The 18,066-nt window shown below is 38.9% G+C and overlaps 1 protein-coding gene across 1 annotated transcript in view; it reads right to left on the reverse strand.

Annotated features, from left to right (window-relative positions):
• Positions 1-18,066, reverse strand: part of NRBF2 (nuclear receptor binding factor 2) — a 1,206,382-nt gene that overhangs the window by 300,795 nt on the left and 887,521 nt on the right. The window lies entirely within an intron of this gene.

Raw genomic sequence — 18,066 nt, forward strand, 5'->3', positions numbered from 1 at the left:
AGATGGTATGTGGGGAAACCCAGGCCCCTGCCTCACCTCCACTATCATCTCTGCATCATCTTGAGTGAGTCCGTTTTCCTCTCTGGGTCTCAGTTTCCTCAACATGCAGTGAAAAGTGTGTGTGAGAGGCCCTGAGTGTCTCCCACTCACCCCCACCAACCTCAACTCTTGCCCTGGAGCAGTCTTGACGCTGTGCTGAGGAGACACCAAAGGGAGAACAGAGCCCTTTGTGGCAGGCTGAGGAGAGACAACTTAAAAGGCGATAAGGGCAGAAGAATTGAAGCATTTTTGTTGTAGAGGAAAGCGTGGGCTTCAGGCAGGGAGCCAGAAGCCACTGACATCACCATAATACTTGGAACAGGCCTCCAAGAGGTAGGCGGGAGCCTCAGGGAGTGGGCAGAGTTACCTGGTGAAGGGACAGGCGACCTGAGTCTGGCCCAGGAGCAATGAGACACTTGAAAGAGGCTCGTGGCCCTTGCAGGATCAGGGCACAGGTAGCCATTAATTCAAAGGCTGGAGGAAAGTGTGTAAAGTTTGGGAAGTCATTTCTCCACTCAGTTTCTTGGTTCAGGTCTTGGCATGGAAAGTGGGAGAGATGAGTGTGGTCAACTCTAGACAAAAATCCATTTGTCCTGATCCTTAGATCCAAAGTCAGAAACACTTGATACAGAAGATGTTTGCATCCACCTTCTCTCTTTGGCCCCCAGAGCCTGTCCAACAGGGAATGGAACTGGAGGTCACCTCTCTGGTAGGATTATAGGGGTATCAGGAGGTATTTCATTCTCTCAGATGGGGCCTCCACTAAAATGCCACAGGGATTTCAATCTCTATTATTACTGAGCCTCTTTTAGGGGTTAAGCATTACCCTCTTCCCACGATGTTTCATGAAACTTACCTTTCAGTCCTCCTTAGGGATTTGCAAATAGTAACATCTTAGTGCATCCTAGTGCAAGCTTATCAACTCTATGGCATATGTGCCACCACTCCCTATTGCAGAACTTAGGGCAGACAGTGCTAATCAATTGCCCAGATGCATCATCAGAATCCCTCCCAATCAGGGCTCTTGGCAGGTACTACCAATTGATGGGAATGAGCTCTTGAGACTGATCCTGTTTGTTACCCCTAGTTTAGGGTTAATTATAAGACATTATCCTTTGGGGCAGGAAAGTCCTAGGATATGGTGGAAGGGAAGATTATGGGGAGCTTGAGGGCTGGGAAGAAGTAGAGGAAAGAGAGATGAGACAACTGAGCAAAGACAATGTCTGTTTTTAGTATTATTTGTTTTTCTTTCTTTGTAACTTTCCCTTCCGTTTCTCAGAGCTTTCTTCATCCTTGGATTCTGTCATCTTGGCTCTCTTTTTCCACCAGGGATCAGGATGTTAGGAAACAATTGTTTCAGGTCCTACAGGTTGAGGTGCTGGAATAAATGGAAAATAGACCAGGAGCTCATTCCTTTGTCCTTAGGAAGATGGTTTCTGTCCCTGCTTATGGGACACCTGGAGATGCCTTACTCTTCATGAGAGCCTTTGCAAGATCCTTAAAAGTCCATACCCCTCTTCTGTAACCTCTTCAGGGGTGGGAACCCCATTACCTCATGAGACAGCTCATTTCATTGTTGAATGACCTAAGTGGTTAGAAAGTGGTCAGCTCACACTGGTTGAAATCTCTCTGCCTGACAAGTCCACCTTTAGTGCTGGTTTAGAGAGTATATCTGCTTCCTCTTTCTCCACATCAGCCTTTCGTGTCGTTTCAAGATGGCTATCATGGCCTTCCTAGGTTTTCCCCTCTCTAGGTTAAATATCCCAGTTTTCCTGTTCTGTCTCATGTAACAGGGCATTAGAGCTTTTATCATCCTGAGTAAACCCCAGGTTGTCAGTGACCTCCTTGTAACCAGTGTCCCTCATTGAAAAATATGTAGTCTGACTTGTATGAGTCTGTGGGATAGATGTTTGTTGAATTGAACTGATTATTATGTCCTGTGATCTAAAACTTATCCTTCTATTTATGCAATCAAAGAGTTGTATTTTTTTTTGGTTTGTTTTTAAGGTGCTACTTTATCTTGCTTATGTTAAGCTTGTGGCCAGCTGGATTACTTTCACAGAAACTATTACCCATCTTGTATTCAACTGATAGGAATTTGTAAAACTGATTACTACTGTTGCTAAACAGGAAAGCATATTGACTGTCTATTTGTGTATGGTTCTGTGCTGGACACTAGACCAGAGAGATAAGCACTTTAGAGCTTTATAATTTGAAACATATTCATTAAACACACACTTATTGTTATTATTGGCTTTTTAGTGGAAAATTTGTTAGCATCAAAATTTTATGTTTGTAGTGTTTGCCCAGTATTATATCCCCTATCCAGTCACTCATATAATGAACATAAATATATAAGTACAAGGATGTTAATTGCAGCATTAATTTTTAATTGTGAAATTAAGAAGCAAACTAAATTGTCAAGGAGAATAGTTAAATACAGAATAGTACTTTCATATATGGAATGTCACGAAGCCACTAAAACTGCATTTGATCTATATGTAATGATGCAGAAGGATCTTCAAGATATATGGTAAAGTGAAAAATACAGGTCATAGCAGAGTAGATATATTCATAATCTCATTTGTGTTTTAACAAATAAAATTATAATCAGAAGTATATATTACACACACACTTAATTGTAAATAAGGGTTTGAAAGATACACAGTTAATTACTGATGGAAGTTTCCTGTTAGAACAGGGTTAGAGAATAGATTGTTTCTCCTCTATGTATTTTGGTGGTGTTTGGATTTTTACAAGCATGTATTTATTTATTACATGTGTAATTTTTTAAGGTTTTTTTTTTTTTTAGTAGATAGAGGAAATATAAAGAATTCAAAGATGAGAAAGGCACAGTCTCCTTCCTTCAAAAAAAAAAAAAACCCAATATGAGGATTAATGCAACATATAGATAATGATGGTATTTCGCAATGGAAGGTGTTGGGGAATCTGGATGAAGGAGTGATTCCTTCTGCCTGGAGAGATGAGAGGTCAGGAGGTGAGCCCTAGTGGATGGCAAGAGTCTCACAGCGGATGACATGAAGGAGTTTTTGTAGGAAGGTGAAAAAGACTGTACCTTTTCTGGATGGTACACTCAGTCCAGTTTGTTGGAAGTGTAGAGTTTGTATGGGGGAGTAGACAGCAAGCATTCTCAAAGGATAAGTTAGACATACTTCTCAATTAGCCTTTGATATACTTTCTTTGGTAGCCAATAAGAGATATCTCAGGGTAGCATCTTAGGCAGATTAATTCAGCCGGGAGACCAGAAGTTTGGGGGACTGTGACACTGGAGGCAGAGAGATTATTGCCATATTTTAGCATTTTCCATGTCCTATTAAAAGTTAACTGTGGTTCTCCCACCCACCTTCCTAAATGTGTTCAGCAGCTAAATAACCTTAGAAAACCTTTACACATCTCTATTTTGAGATATGTAATCCTCTTTAGCATAGTATAGGCTCTGATAAGTCCCACAATAAAAATGTGTTTACTTTTTATTAATCCATCATTTCTCAGTTTTATCTAGACCTGGAACATTTCATTTGCAGCCTTTATTTTTCACAATGGCATTCTGAACAATAGCAAGCACTTAAAAAATCTGTTAGAGTAGAATCATAGAAGTCTGAAAAAGGGTGGCAGAAGAACGATGGGAAGGAAGAGTGGATGTGGTCATATTGGAGAAGAAAGAATTGGGAGGGCATGGCAAGTTGTCTGGATGTGGAGTCAGGGGCGAGACATGTCAAAGACTGGTCTGCGATTTATTACTTCTGCCGTATTTCCTCATTTTAAAAGTCACAACATTGGGTCCATACCTCTGAATAGCTGGCAACAGACTTGGGACTATCCTTGCTTTAGTGGACCCAGCAGAAATTGCTGGCCTGGAAAAAAACTCATAGTTTTCTTCATGTCCTCACCCTAATGGAAATATCTAATTTAATCTGGGTATGACACGATTAGTGGAGTAAAGAGACAATCTATGGAATGGGAGAAAATATTTGCAAATAATATATCTGATACAGGGTTAATATCAGAATATGTAAAGAACTCCTACAATTCAACAGCAGTAAAACAAACAAATGGGCAAAGGACTTGAATAGACATTCCTCCAAAGAAGATACACAAATGGCCAATAAACACATGAAAAGATTCTCAACATCACTAATTATTAGGGAAATGCAAATCAAGACCACAAGGAGATACTACCTCAGACTCATTAGGATGACTATTATCAAAAATTCAAAAATAGCAAGTGTTGATGGGCCTATGGAGAAATTGGAACACTGTGCACTGTTGGTGGGAACGTAAAATGATATGGTTTCTATGGAAAACAGTATCGCGGTTCCTCAAAAAATTAAACATGGAACTACCATATGATCCAAAAATTCCACTTTTGGGTATATACCCAAAATAATTGAAAGTAGAGACTCTAAGACATATTTGCACACCCATGTTCACAGCAACATTATTCATAATAGCCAAAAGGTAGGAGCAATCCAAGTGTCCATCAACAGATGAATAAACAAAATGCGATATGTAAATTCAGTGGAATATTATTCAAGTCTTTAAAAAAAGGAAATTTTGACATGTGTAACAACATTGATGTTAGGGACTAAATGTTTGTGTCCCCTGAAAAGTATATGTTGAAATCCTAACTTCCCATGTGATGGTATTAGGAGTTGGGGCTTCTGGGACGTGATTAGGTCATGAGGATTGAGCCCTTATGAATGGGATTAGTGTTCTTGCAAAAGAGACCCCAGAAAGCTCTCTTGCACCTTTTCCTACACATGAGGACATAGCTCCAAGATGGCCTTCTATGAACCAGGAAATGGTCCCTCACCAGACATCAAATCTGTTGCCACTCTGATCTTGAGCTTCTTGCCTCCAAAACTGTGGAAAATAAATTTCTTTTGTTTAAACCACTCAGTTTGAGGTATTCTGTTGTAGCTGCCTGAATGGACTGAAACAATGAATGAAACTTTAGGGCATTGTGTGAAGTGAAATAAGCCAGTCACAAAAGGAATGTATCATGCCACTTACATGAGGAACCTAGAGTACTCAAATTCATAGAGATGGAAAGTAGTATGGTGGTTGCCAGGGGCTGTGGGGAGGGGAATGAGGAGGTACTTACTGTTCAATCATCATAAAGTTTCAGTTTTGCAAGATTAAAAGAGTTCTGGAGATGGATGGTGATGATGGTTGTACAACAACGTGAATATACTTAATGCCACGGAACTATACACTTAAAAATTGGTAATGTGGTACATTTTATGTTATGTGTATTTTACACAATTAAAAAACAAACAAAGAAAAAAATTGATAAAGCATTTTGGTTCCTATAGTCAGAAAAGTCCTAAATCTCTTTAACTGATTATTTTATCTTTTCTACAATTTACTATCAGTGTGCAAATGGTCTGGAGTTTTGAAAACTATACATATGAAACATTATCCACCTTAGAAAATATGGAAAATACAAAAGTACACAGAGAAAATAACATCACTCAACTCCTTCCATCTGGACATAAGCCATCAAGTTTTCTGGAGATCGCATTATGGTAGATTGCCTTCAAATCTTTTTATCTGGAACATGCCTACTTGAGTCCTCAGCCCCCTCCTCTCTTTCCCTCTTATTCTCACTCAGAATATCAGGGCATGGCAATCATTGCATAAGGATAGCTACTTTTGGCCAGTCTTGGTCCAGTCTGTGGCCTGGGTGGCAGGTTACGACAATTATTGACTAAGAAACAAATAGAGAGTGATTCTCTCATGCAGTGCATGTGCAGAGTGCTCACTGATCATCTGAACTCTGTCCTGCCCAGACTAATATATACAAATAATAGGATTTAGAAGGGACTTGTCATACCAGGAATTAATTAGACGACTAGTTCCTCTTGTCTTAGTGCTCATTAAACTTTATTATAATGAGTGGTTTGATGTTTTAATTTCCCACTAGAATATAATGGAGGAACTTCATCTGCCTGTTCACTGCTGTAGTCCCATTGCTAAGGCGTACCTGGGATATATGAGATGTTCAATAAGTATTTGTTGAATGAATTAATTAATGGGTGCTTGTAATTTACATTCAGTGTTATCGGAGAACAAAGGAGAAGTTGTGTAGAGTGCTACTTAAAAACATTGTTTCCAGTTTCAGACCATTTGCGTTTGAATGCCAGGGTCTGTATTTTGAGAAAATTATTTAACTCCTGGAAGTTTTTCTCATTTGTAAAACGGGTAAGAAAATAGTAGCTGTCTCAAAGTTAGTGTGATAATTGAGATAGTCCATTATAAATCATGTAGAATAGAGCCTGAAACATAGTAATCACTCAGTCCATGTCACTTATCATTGTATTCAGTTTTCTGTTTTTTATTTTCACAAACATTTCCTATATCATTGAATTTTTCTGAAAAACATGTTTTTAGTGGTTATGTAACTACGCCATATTGGAAATTTACCCTAATTTATGGACCTTTAAGTTGTTTTTAGATTTCTTCTATTTTAAATCACTTTTGGATAAGCATTCTTGTAATAGAGTAGTCAGGAGTGCAGGTTCTGGTACTGGACCTTCCTGGGGTCATACACTGAATCTCCTCTTATAAGTTATGTAACTTTGGACACCTAATATCCCTGTACCTCAGTTTCCTATTGGCAAGATAGGAACAATAATAATTCATAAGATTGTTGAGATAATAAATGAGCTAATGATGTTTGTAGGTTGCTTATAATGATGTCTGGCACAATTTAAGTGCTTAATAAATGTTTATTATTATATTATCATTGCTAATCTTTTACTTCATTTGTTAATTTTTTTTTTTTTTTTTTTTTTTTTTTTTTTTTTTGAGACAATCTCGCTCTGTCGCCCAGGCTGGAGTGCAGTGGCACGATCTCGGCTCACTGCAAGGTCCGCCTCCCGGGTTCACGCCATTCTCCTGCCTCAGCTTCCTGGGTAGCTGGGACTGCAGGCGCCTACCACCACTCCTGGCTAATTTTTTGTGTTTTTTGTAGAGACGGGGTTTCACCAGGATGATCTCAATCTCTTGACTTCGTGATCCGCCCACCTTGGCCTCCCAAAGTGCTGGGATTACAGGCGTGAGCCACTGTGCCCAGCCCTTTATTTGTTAATTTTTTAGGCGACTAAATATTAAGTTTGTGGAGTAAAAACAGATGTTTTTACAATGAATATTTATTATAGTCTAGATAGGAATCGCTAACCTAAATGATGGCTTGATGTTGGAAAACCTTGGACATTAATAATTTTCAGAACTTCCATTAATCATGACCCTTCAATATTTGAATGCATTGAAATGAATTTAATATCTTAAAAATGTTTTTAGATCTCCAGAGTTTATCATTTGAAGAGTAGCTAAATGTTAATTCCTAAATAAAACCCCCATTACTATTTATCATCTCATGTCTTCTGCAGCAATTTAATATAATGTTCACTTGGAATTACCTGAGGTCTAGGTGTAGGAGACTCAAGGATCAGCATCTTCCTTTGAGTTGTATTAGGTAGAAGCCTCTTCAGTCCAAAGTGATCACCTCTCCTTCTCCCACTCCATGTATACTTATACTCTAATCCCATACAGTATGGTAGAGACAGGCCTGGGTTCATGTCTGTATTCAGCCCATGGCGTATCTGAGCCTTACTGTTCTCAGCTGCAAAATGGGAATGATAATGCCCATCTCATGAAGTTTCTGTGAGGATCGAGAGGTAACACAGAGAGTGACAAGTGAGAATTCAATACATGTTTGTTCTTTTCTTTTCCTCAGGGTTAAACATGACAATACTGATAACAGCAATAATAATAATAGCCACATAATGCCATGGGCCAAGCACTGTGTTTGTTAGTTAACTCATGTTGCATAATCTTTCTACATACAACCCTAAGAAGTAGGCACCATTATTGCCTTTATTTTACAGATGAGGAAACAGAGGCACAGAGAGCAACTTACTAAAAAATGACAGAGCTGAGATTCACCATAGATTAATTTGGGCTGTTTTTGAAATTTGCATAAATGGTGTCATGCATGCATATATGTCTGTCTTCTTTTATTCAGCAGTATATCTGTAAGATTTATCCACATCATTGCAAGTAGTTTTTTTTTTTTTTTTTAATTGCTGGGGAGTAGTCTAGTGTCTGCATAAAATGTAATTTTTTATCTATTCTTTTTCTGATGGATATTTGGGTTGTTTCCAGTTTTTTGGCTCTTATAAAAATGTTGCTATGTTCAGTTTAGTACAGATCTGTGTGTGTGTGTGTGTGTGTGTGTGTGTGTGTGTGTATTTCTGTTGGTTTCATATCCAGGAGTTTAACTGCCCAGTTTTGAGTTAGGTAAATTTTCAGTGACAGAAGATACTGCCAGTTTTCCAATTTAACCAGTTATCAATATAACTTCCTCCCCAGACTACATAAGAGTTCCAGTTGCTCTATATCTTCACCAATATCTTTTGTTTTTAAATTGGTAGCTCTTCTGGCGGATGTGTAGTGGTATCCTATTGCAGTTTTAACTAGCATTTCCCTGATGACTGTTGATATTAAAAAATATTTTTAATGTTTATTGGCATAAACATCATTCTTTTATGGAATACCTGCCCAACTATTTGCCCATTTGAAAATCAGGTTGCATGTCTTTTAAAAACTGATTTGGAGAAGTTGTTTTTTGTCTGTTTGTTTGTTTTTGAGACGGAGTCTCGCTCTGTCACCCAAGCTGGAGTGCAGTGGCACGATCTTGGCTCACTGCCAGCTCTGCCTCCCAGGTTCACGCCATTCTCCTGCCTCAGCCTCCCGAGTAGCTGGGACTACAAGCACCCATCACCATGCCCGACTAATTTTTTGTATTTTTAATAGAGACGGGGTTTCACCGTCTTAGCCAGTATGGTCTTGATCTCCTGACCTCGTGATCTGCCCACCTCGGCCTCCCAAAGTGCTGAGATTACAGGCATGAGCCACTGGGCTCGGCAGAAATTTTTTAAAAATATGTTTTGGATACAAGTCTTTTATTGGATATAAGTGTGACAAACATCTTCTCCCACTATGTGATATGACTTTTCATTCTCTTAATGCATCTTTCAATAAACGTGTTTTTCATTTTAATGTAATTTAAAGAACAATATTTTCCTTTGTGTTTAGTGTTTTTATGTGCTTTATAAGAATTTTGTGTCCACCTCAGGGTCATAAAAATAGTTGTTTATTTTATCTTTATTGTTTTGCCTTTCACATTTAGTTCTATGATTCATTTTGTTTTTTTTTTCTTGAGATGGAGTCTTGCTCTGTTGCCCAGGCTGGAGTGCAATGGCACTATCTTGGCTCACTGCAACCTCTGCCTCCAGGGTTTAAGTGATTCTCCTGCTTCAGCCTCCCAAGTAACTGGGATTACAGGCACATGCCACCATGCCCGGCTAATTTTTTGTATTTTTAGTAGAGACAGGATTTCGCCATGTTGGCCAGGCTGGTCTTGAACTCCTGACCTCAGGTGATGCACCTGCCTCGGCCTCTGAAAGTGTTGGGATTACAGGCATGATCCACCGCACCGGCCCTATGATTCATTTTGAATTGAATTTTGTATATAGTGTGAGGTAAGGTCAAGGTTCCATTGTAACACATGGCTAGCTAATTATCTACCACCACTGATGAAGTCCATTATTTTCCCATCATGTTGCTGTGGGACCTGTGTCATAATTCAGATGACCAGAGATAGGTGGGTCTGATTTTAGATCGTAGTCTGTTCCATTGGTCTGTTTACCTATTCTTGGACCAATACCACTGTCTACATATGCAGCTTTGTATTAATCTTGATAGCTGTGTTAGTCCTGCAGCTAAATTATTCTTCATAGTCTCTTTCTTGAATTGTTTTTTTACATAAGATATGTAAATAGTATATAAATAAATAGTATGTTGAAAATGGCTTGATTTGTCTTCTTTCCCTAGTGATAGTTGATGTAGGTATAAAATTTTAAGTTGACATTTATTTTATTTTTCATCAGCACGTTTGAGATTTACCTTCATAGTTGCCCAGCTTTATTACTGCTGATCAAAATAAATTTAACTGTAAGTCATAGGTGTAGGTGCTCTTTTTACTTTCGTAGCTTTTAGGATATTTTTGATTTCTACAGTTTTATTACAGTGACTCTTTTTTTAATCCTACTTGGTCACTTGCTATGCACTTTTAAAATAATTAGACTTTTAATTTTGGAACAGTTTTAGATTTACACAATTATTGAGAAAATAGTACAGAATTCCTGTATATCCCACATCCAGTTTTCTCTATTGTGAACGTCTTGCCTTAGCATGGTACATTTGTCCCCATTAGTGAACCAATATTGATACATTATTATTAACTAAAATCTATATTTTATTTGTTTTTTCTCAATTTCTCCCTAATGTCTTTTTTCTCAGTTCTGGGATCCTATTTGGGACACCATATTATGTTTAGTCATCCTAACTTTTTAGATTCTTATTGATTGTGACAGTTTCTGAGGCTTTCTCATTTTTGATGACCTTGACAGTTGTGAAGGTTACTGGTCAGATGTTTTGTAGAATGAATCTTAATAGGGATTTGTCTGATGTTTTCTTGTTAGAGCAAGGTAATGTGTTATATGGAGGAAGATCACATGGGCAAAGTGCCATTCTCATCACATCGTATCAAGGGTACATACTATGAAAATGACATCACTATCCATATTAGCCATAAACACCTGACTTGAGGTAATGCTTATCAGGTTTGTCCACTGTAAAGTTGCTCATTTTTCCCTCCCTTTCCATACTGTGCTCTTTGGAAGAAAATCACTATATGCAGTTAACACTTAAATAGGAATTATGCTCCACCTTCTTAAGGGCAATGTATCTACATAAATTATTTGAAATTCTTCTGCATATTAACTATATCTATGCTCCCCATTTATTTATTCAATCATTTATTTATATCAATATGTACTAATGGACATTTTCCTACTTTGGCTTATAACCCAACATAATTATATTTATTTTCTTATTCAAATTCTTGTAGCTTTCAGTTGGCTCCTGTATCATTTGGCTTGTCCCCATCATTGTATTTTTTTCCTTTTGGCTCATCTTGTATACTTCCTGCCCCAGTCAGCCATTTCTTGAAGAGTCAGCCATTTCTTGAAGGAGCCCTGGTTCCTTTTATTGCATAATGGTATTAGAAACCAAGATCTGGGTGCTAGGTATGCTCTGCAATACATTTTTTATTATTAATATTGTTTTTGGTTGACAACTTATGATTGTATACATTATGGGGTACAATGTGATGTTTCAATATAGCCAAACAGTGTGGAATGATTAAGTCATGCTAATTAACGTATCTATCACCTCACTTACCCATCATTTTTTTATGGTGAGGTATTTGAAATGCATTATCTTTGTTACTTCAAAATACACAATACATTATTATTATTATTATTTATTTATTTATTTATTTTTTTGGAGACAGAGTCTCGCTTTGGCCCCCAGGCTGGAGTGCAGTGGCACGATCTCGGCTCACTACGAGCTCCGCCTCCCAGGTTCACGCCATTCTCCTGCCTCAGCCTCCCCAGTAGCTGGGACTACAGGCGCCCGCCACCTTGCCCGGCTGGTTTTTTGTATTTTTTAGTAGAGACGGGGTTTCACCGTGTTGGCCAGGATGGTCTCGATCTCCTGACCTTGTGATCCGCCAGCCTCCGTCTCCCAAAGTGCTGGGATTACAGGCTTGAGCCACCGCGCCCGGCCTATTATTATTATTATTGAGACGGAGTCTCACTCTGTCGCCCAGGCTGGAGTGCAGCGGCATGATATTGACTCAGTGCAACCTCCACCTCCCGGGTTCAAGCAGTTCTCCTGCCTCAGCCTCCTGAGTAGCTGGGATTACAGGCACACGCCACCACACCCAGCTAATTTTTCACAATACATTATTTTAACCACGGTCACCCTGCTGTGCAATAGATCTCAAAATCTATTCCTTATGCCTATCTGAAACTGTGTTCCCTTTGATCAACTTTGATCTCAGGTTGTCTTGATAAAATTTGCAAGTATTACTCTTCATATAATGTTTCTTCATCATTCTCTCCATTTTCTTTTGCTTCTGGAACTCTTATTAAAGAGTTGGAGAAAAATCTCAATCTATCCACATGTCTCTTAAGTGAACTTCCTTTTTGCTTTTTTTCTGTCTCCTCCTTCATTTCCATCTCCTCTTCATCTTTTCTCTCTGTGCTACATTCTGATAAATTCCTTAGTACTATATTCCCATTTAATAATACTCTCTCTGACTCTCTGTCTCTAATCCAGATTTATTTATTATTTTCAATTGTTTTATTTCTACTAGCATATTTTTAATTTCCAAGATTCTAATTATTTTCTATTTTTATGTCATTCACAAATCAGAGCAACAAGTAAACTGGTGGTTAGCTAAGGTCCTAGTCTTGAAGTTTTATCTATCTTTACACATTCCTTTAAGCCATAACCTTGGACAGTGGGTCAGCAACTGTTTATACACACGCACAAACACACACACGTATATATACACACACACGTATATATACACACACACGTATATATACACACATACACACGTATATATATATACACATGTATATGTGAAAACATACATATGTGTATCTATAATACACATATGTACATACATACATATATACATACACATATGTACATACATACATGCGTATATACATACACATATGTACATACATACATATGTATATACATACACATATGTACATACATACATATGTATATACATACACATATATGTATGTGTCTATAAATACACATAGATACACATGTATGTATATATACACATATATACACATACATATATACGCACATATATATGCAAATATATATACACGCACTATATATAATACACAGACATTTATATAAAGTGGTAGTGAAGACCTTGCCTCCTTTTATGGTCTTAATCAGTGAGCCAGTTTCTGTTCTCTGCATTTAATCCTTTTTACCTCCAGGAGCTGAACTTTCACAGCCATTTTACTGAATTGACTGGAAACCCTAATGTATTATTCATTCTCATGATTCCTTTTTATTTATGCCAAATGATACAGGTTTCTGTTTTGTGGTAATAATATAACATTTTCTTTTAAAAATGTATTTACTTATGAAAATAAATAATTTGAAGAAAAATACAAAGTAAATATTAGTGCAAAATAAAATAAAAATGACTGAAGTTTGAGAGACCTAACACTGAGCCACACTGACATTCCATGATTTGAAATTATTGGTAGAACAGTGGCAGGACTACAAGCTGGATCTCCTTATAGTCCAGGTCCTTACACTGGACTCTTCCTGCAGAGTAATCTGGACAGGTAGTCCTGTGCAATTAATGAGTCTCTGTCATTGTTTGACAATGTGACATAGGTTTGGGACCTTGTGTGTGCAATGATGCTGAGGCAGGGTGAACATGAAAGCTACTGGTTTGAGAGACATGAAAATTAGAGACCATCTTGGAGGCTTGCTTGTGGGACTACTGTGGCTCACACTGACTAGCCACAGATAGCTATGCCATGAGGTGAGGCCATCATGGTATTGATGCTTGGTATCAAGGATGGGGAGTCCTGGATCCCCTTCCTGGCACAACGTTTGATTCTGAGGTTTGGAGATAAATGACTTGACTACTCCAGAGGTGACTCACTGCACTTTGGAAATTCTCAGCTGCAAGCCTGCACTTTAAGAAAAATTATTATTATCATCTCTGACTAATAACCAGCAAACCCAAAGTGAAAAATAACTCAGTGGGAGATGAAGAGAAAATTCTTTTTCAAAAAAAAAAAAAAATTCATATTGAACTGCAAAGCACAATAAGGCAAAAGCAGAGGAATGCAGATAACAAATCTTTAAATATTAACTGGGTAATTATGCCAATTAACATTTAATTTGTCTATGCTCATCATATTTTATCCACAATAGCATTCTAGGTAACAGTTATTGCTGTAGACCTCTGAAAATTAATTAAAATCACTGAGACAGAACCAAAAAAAAGTCCATTCTTTTTAAAAAAATTCATTGAAGTTAAATAATCAATTTCTATTCTGAAAATTTACTCCAAATGGGAACTTGGAAAGCCAGAACCAGAGACAGGTTTTCTTTCTTTCCTAACATCTGCCTATCCTCAGACTTTTGTTGCTATACCTCCCTGGGCTTCTCACTGAGTCAGAGTCTGCATAACAGGCAGTGGGTGGGGTGGAATGCTAAGTCCCCGTGCCTCCCAAGTTCCTGATTTCTCTGGTCTCTTGCCCTAATGCGAGAGGCTGTCTTGCCCGGAAATGGGCTTCCTCCAGTTGCCCCAAATTCAGCAGCTGCAGCTCAAGTGCGTTCTCAGTTCGTATTTCATCCAGGAGTCCTGTGGAGGTGTAGGCTGCGGCAACAAACTGAAATGAGCAGGTTGGCTGTTCCTCCATGGCTTGTTTCTGGTGGGGCCTGGGATCCCACAGTGTGTGCAGACCAAAGCTGGCCGTTCAATGGTGAGATTCGCTGCAGAGGGTTCAGTGATCAGGGTTTAGGGTGTCTGGGGAAATGCTGTCTTTAGATGCCTGCACATCATAGCAGACAGCCCTATGAACTTTTCAAAGCTGAACTTTTATTTTCTATCCATCTATTAGGTAAAATCACACCAGCACAATTCAGGGCCTGCTTCTTCCCCTGACACAGTCACACAACCACTTCTTGGTGAGATGTCTGGGACATGATTCTCAGAATATTTTGATGGAAAAAGAAAGTTTAGTTGCTGCTAAATGCAGCCTCCTTCATTTCTGATTAGGCTGTACAAATGCATGGTCTTTCCTCCCTTGACTGGCTTCAATAATCTTAGCTCAGAAAACTAAAAATGATAGATACCTACAGAACTTATGTTTATGAGTCTACAACTATAGCAGCCAAACTTTTGATTAATCTTCAGGTAAACCCCCAGAATCCATTAACTCTACCTATCGGTTGCTAAGGACTGTGTTTGTACTATGTTTCATTTATCTTTTACTAAGTATCAATCAAGTCAATTGATTAATCGATCAGTGTATACTGATAATCTCCCACAGCCATCCCATTGTATTAGGTATAGTGTACAGAGGTTTAATGAGCTATGAAGGACATAAAAACACCCACGTCTGAAAAATGAGTGGCCTTCACATGCTTTGCCTTATTTGATTCCAACTACTATACTTGCAGCTGTTGTCCTCTTCCTTGGAACCTGTAACAACATTTTGAATGTGTCTGATCATACCTATCATGTCCCTCTGTGCAATCTACTTATGTGTGCACCTGTCTTACCTCTTTCTGGACTATGGGTTCCAAGAGACATGGACTCAAATTCATCTTTCATTTTCTACAACCTCTGACCCAGGGCCTGGCACTCAGTAGGTATCAAAAATACTTACTCATTTATTTTGCCAGCATTGGCCCAACAAGTCTAATAAATGGCCTTTTTGTGTCTGTCAGTGACAATTTACACCTGATAGGTCAGATACTTTTGGACTATGACGATAAAAAAAATTGACTTCTTTCTTTGCATGACTATTTTCTCTTCACACCATTTATTGATTTGTGTTGTGTGTGTTTTAAATAACCAGGCCCCAATTAAGCCAACTTGTTCTTGGTTTTCTAAAAATTATGTAAACTGTAGTTTCTATTCTATAGCCAAAATTAAAATATATCATTGAAATTAAAGTAAGCCTACAGGAGTGCCATTAGGATATTCAAAGCCAAATGTTGATAATAATGGTATTTATTTTCTGAAATTTAGCAGTATTCATTCAAAAGCAACATGCAGTCCTAACTGCCTTAGATCAAAGAACACAAGTTACTTTAAGGTTCTATTCTTTAATTAGGTAGAAAAACCATTTCTTTCCCTCTTATTAACTGTCTCCTTCCCATTATGTTCTATGTCACTTTAAGCAGAATATCCATTTGAAAGAATTAATGAAGTCCGAGGGACTTTTCTGAAGATTGAAAAAGGATAAATTATCTTTATTTATAAAACTAAAAAGAGGTTCCAGTAGTTGCAGATTTAGTTAAGTCTTCCTTCTAAGCACAGCTCATGTATATATCAGAATATTCATTTGTTCCACCCATTTGCAAATACCTTGGCATTAGCAAATCAACAGAATTCAATCAAACAGACTTCATGGGGAACAATTCCTATTAGGATCATCCAGCCTCTTCCTAAGCACAACCTCACTCTTTCTTGGCAGGAGGGAGACCTCTTCAATGGGCCTGATATATTTTGCCTTATTGGGACTTGTGATATTGCCTTATTTACAAAATTATGGTCCAGTTTGGGGTGACAGTTGAGGCGGAGGCCCTTGGGCTCTCCATGGGTCCACAGGGTCAGAAAATAATAGATTGCCAAAGCTATATGGGGCCTTAGCTGCCACGGAGGCTAATACTCCTGTTTTACAGATTAGGCAGCTAAGACTCAGGAAGGGCAAAATGTTGTAATAAGGCAGTGAATCCCAAACCTGGCTGATCTTCGCTCATTCATCCCATCCATTCAATAAATGATTACTGCACGTTCCTCTGTGCCAGCATTGTTGTTGGTGGGGGGATACAGTGACGGTCCAGATAGGCATTGCCCTTACCGTCATAGAGCTTATACTCACTAAGAATACACCTAATATAAGAAAATAAAGCACAGTAATGGTCAGGGTGACCAAGGAAGAGAGGGGAGGGTTGGGAAGGGAAGGCTTGTGTTGAGATTTGAATAAGGACTAGGCATAGGATGATCAAAGGGTGGGGGCAGGAGTCATTCTAGACAAGGGGAATAGCTGGTGCACAGGATGAGAAGGAGCATGGAATGGTTGAGCATGGTGAGCAGTGGGGAGAGAGGAGAGACATGTTAATTGGAGAAGTAGGACAAGGCCAGGTCATCTAGAGCAGTGGTTCCCAACCTTTTTTGGCACCAGGGACTGGTTTTGTGGAAGACAGATTTTCCACGGACATGGTCAGGGGAGGGTTTCAGGATGAAACTCTTGCACCCCAGATCATCAGGCATTATTAGATTATCGTAAGGAGCACACAACCTAGATCGCTTGCATGCGCAGTTCACAATAGGGTTCATGCTCCTATGAGAATCTAATGCCGCCAGTGATCTGACAGAAGGTGGAGCTCAGGTAGTAATGCTCACTCGCCACCTCCTGCTGTGCAGCCCGCTTCCTAACACTTCCTGGTGTCAGTCGGTAGCCCTGGGAGTTGGGGACCCCTGATGTAGAGACTTGCAGGTTGTGGTAAGGAGTCCGGATTTTTAAAAAAATTATAATGAGAACCTAGATTATTTCAAAATTAGCTTCTTAAAGGGCATTTTCTTTGTTGTTATTATTGTTTTACAATAGATTATTGGGACTAGGATTCTAATAATGAGTCAGGTCAGAAGATGGCCCAGCACACTAACGGGCCAGTTCCTGTAACTATACACCATCTCCTTTCATTGTATTAAGGACCATCTTGCAACCCTCTGGGCAAGACTGAAAGGGTGGCATGGTGTTACCCATCAAATGAATTATGATGAGGCCAAATTTTAGCCACAAACACAAATGATTTCATCTGAAAATAATATTGTGATCTTTTTTGAGCATACCGTGGCATAGGTTACCTAAGTTTGGAAAAAAACAAAGCCATCAAAGCCTTCTGTTGATGATGTGGATGAGTCTATCTCCTCCACCTGGTCAGGCTGGTCACCCCAGTCGAGACCCAACCACACTTGAGCCACCTCACACAGATGAGAATCTCTTCTGGTTGCACCACAGGCTGATAACCCAGAGGGTGGCAATCAGTGAGTCAGTGCCAACCTCACAGATATGGGACAGTTGAGTACTAACTGGGATGGACCTAGGGCTGGTGGGGCCCCAGTCTGCCTCTGATGACCCAGAAGGCCAGGAACTGGCCGATTGATGGTGGTTATGATTTTACTTTATGCTACCAGTCCTTACCTTTAGAGGTCATATGACACAGGGTACAGAACAGGGTCAACACACACCTGGGAAAGAAAACACATGACCTAAATGTTAACTGGCCACCAGC

Source organism: Macaca thibetana, chromosome 9 (assembly GCF_024542745.1).
Source record: "Macaca thibetana thibetana isolate TM-01 chromosome 9, ASM2454274v1, whole genome shotgun sequence".
Taxonomy (NCBI): Eukaryota; Metazoa; Chordata; class Mammalia; order Primates; family Cercopithecidae; genus Macaca; species Macaca thibetana.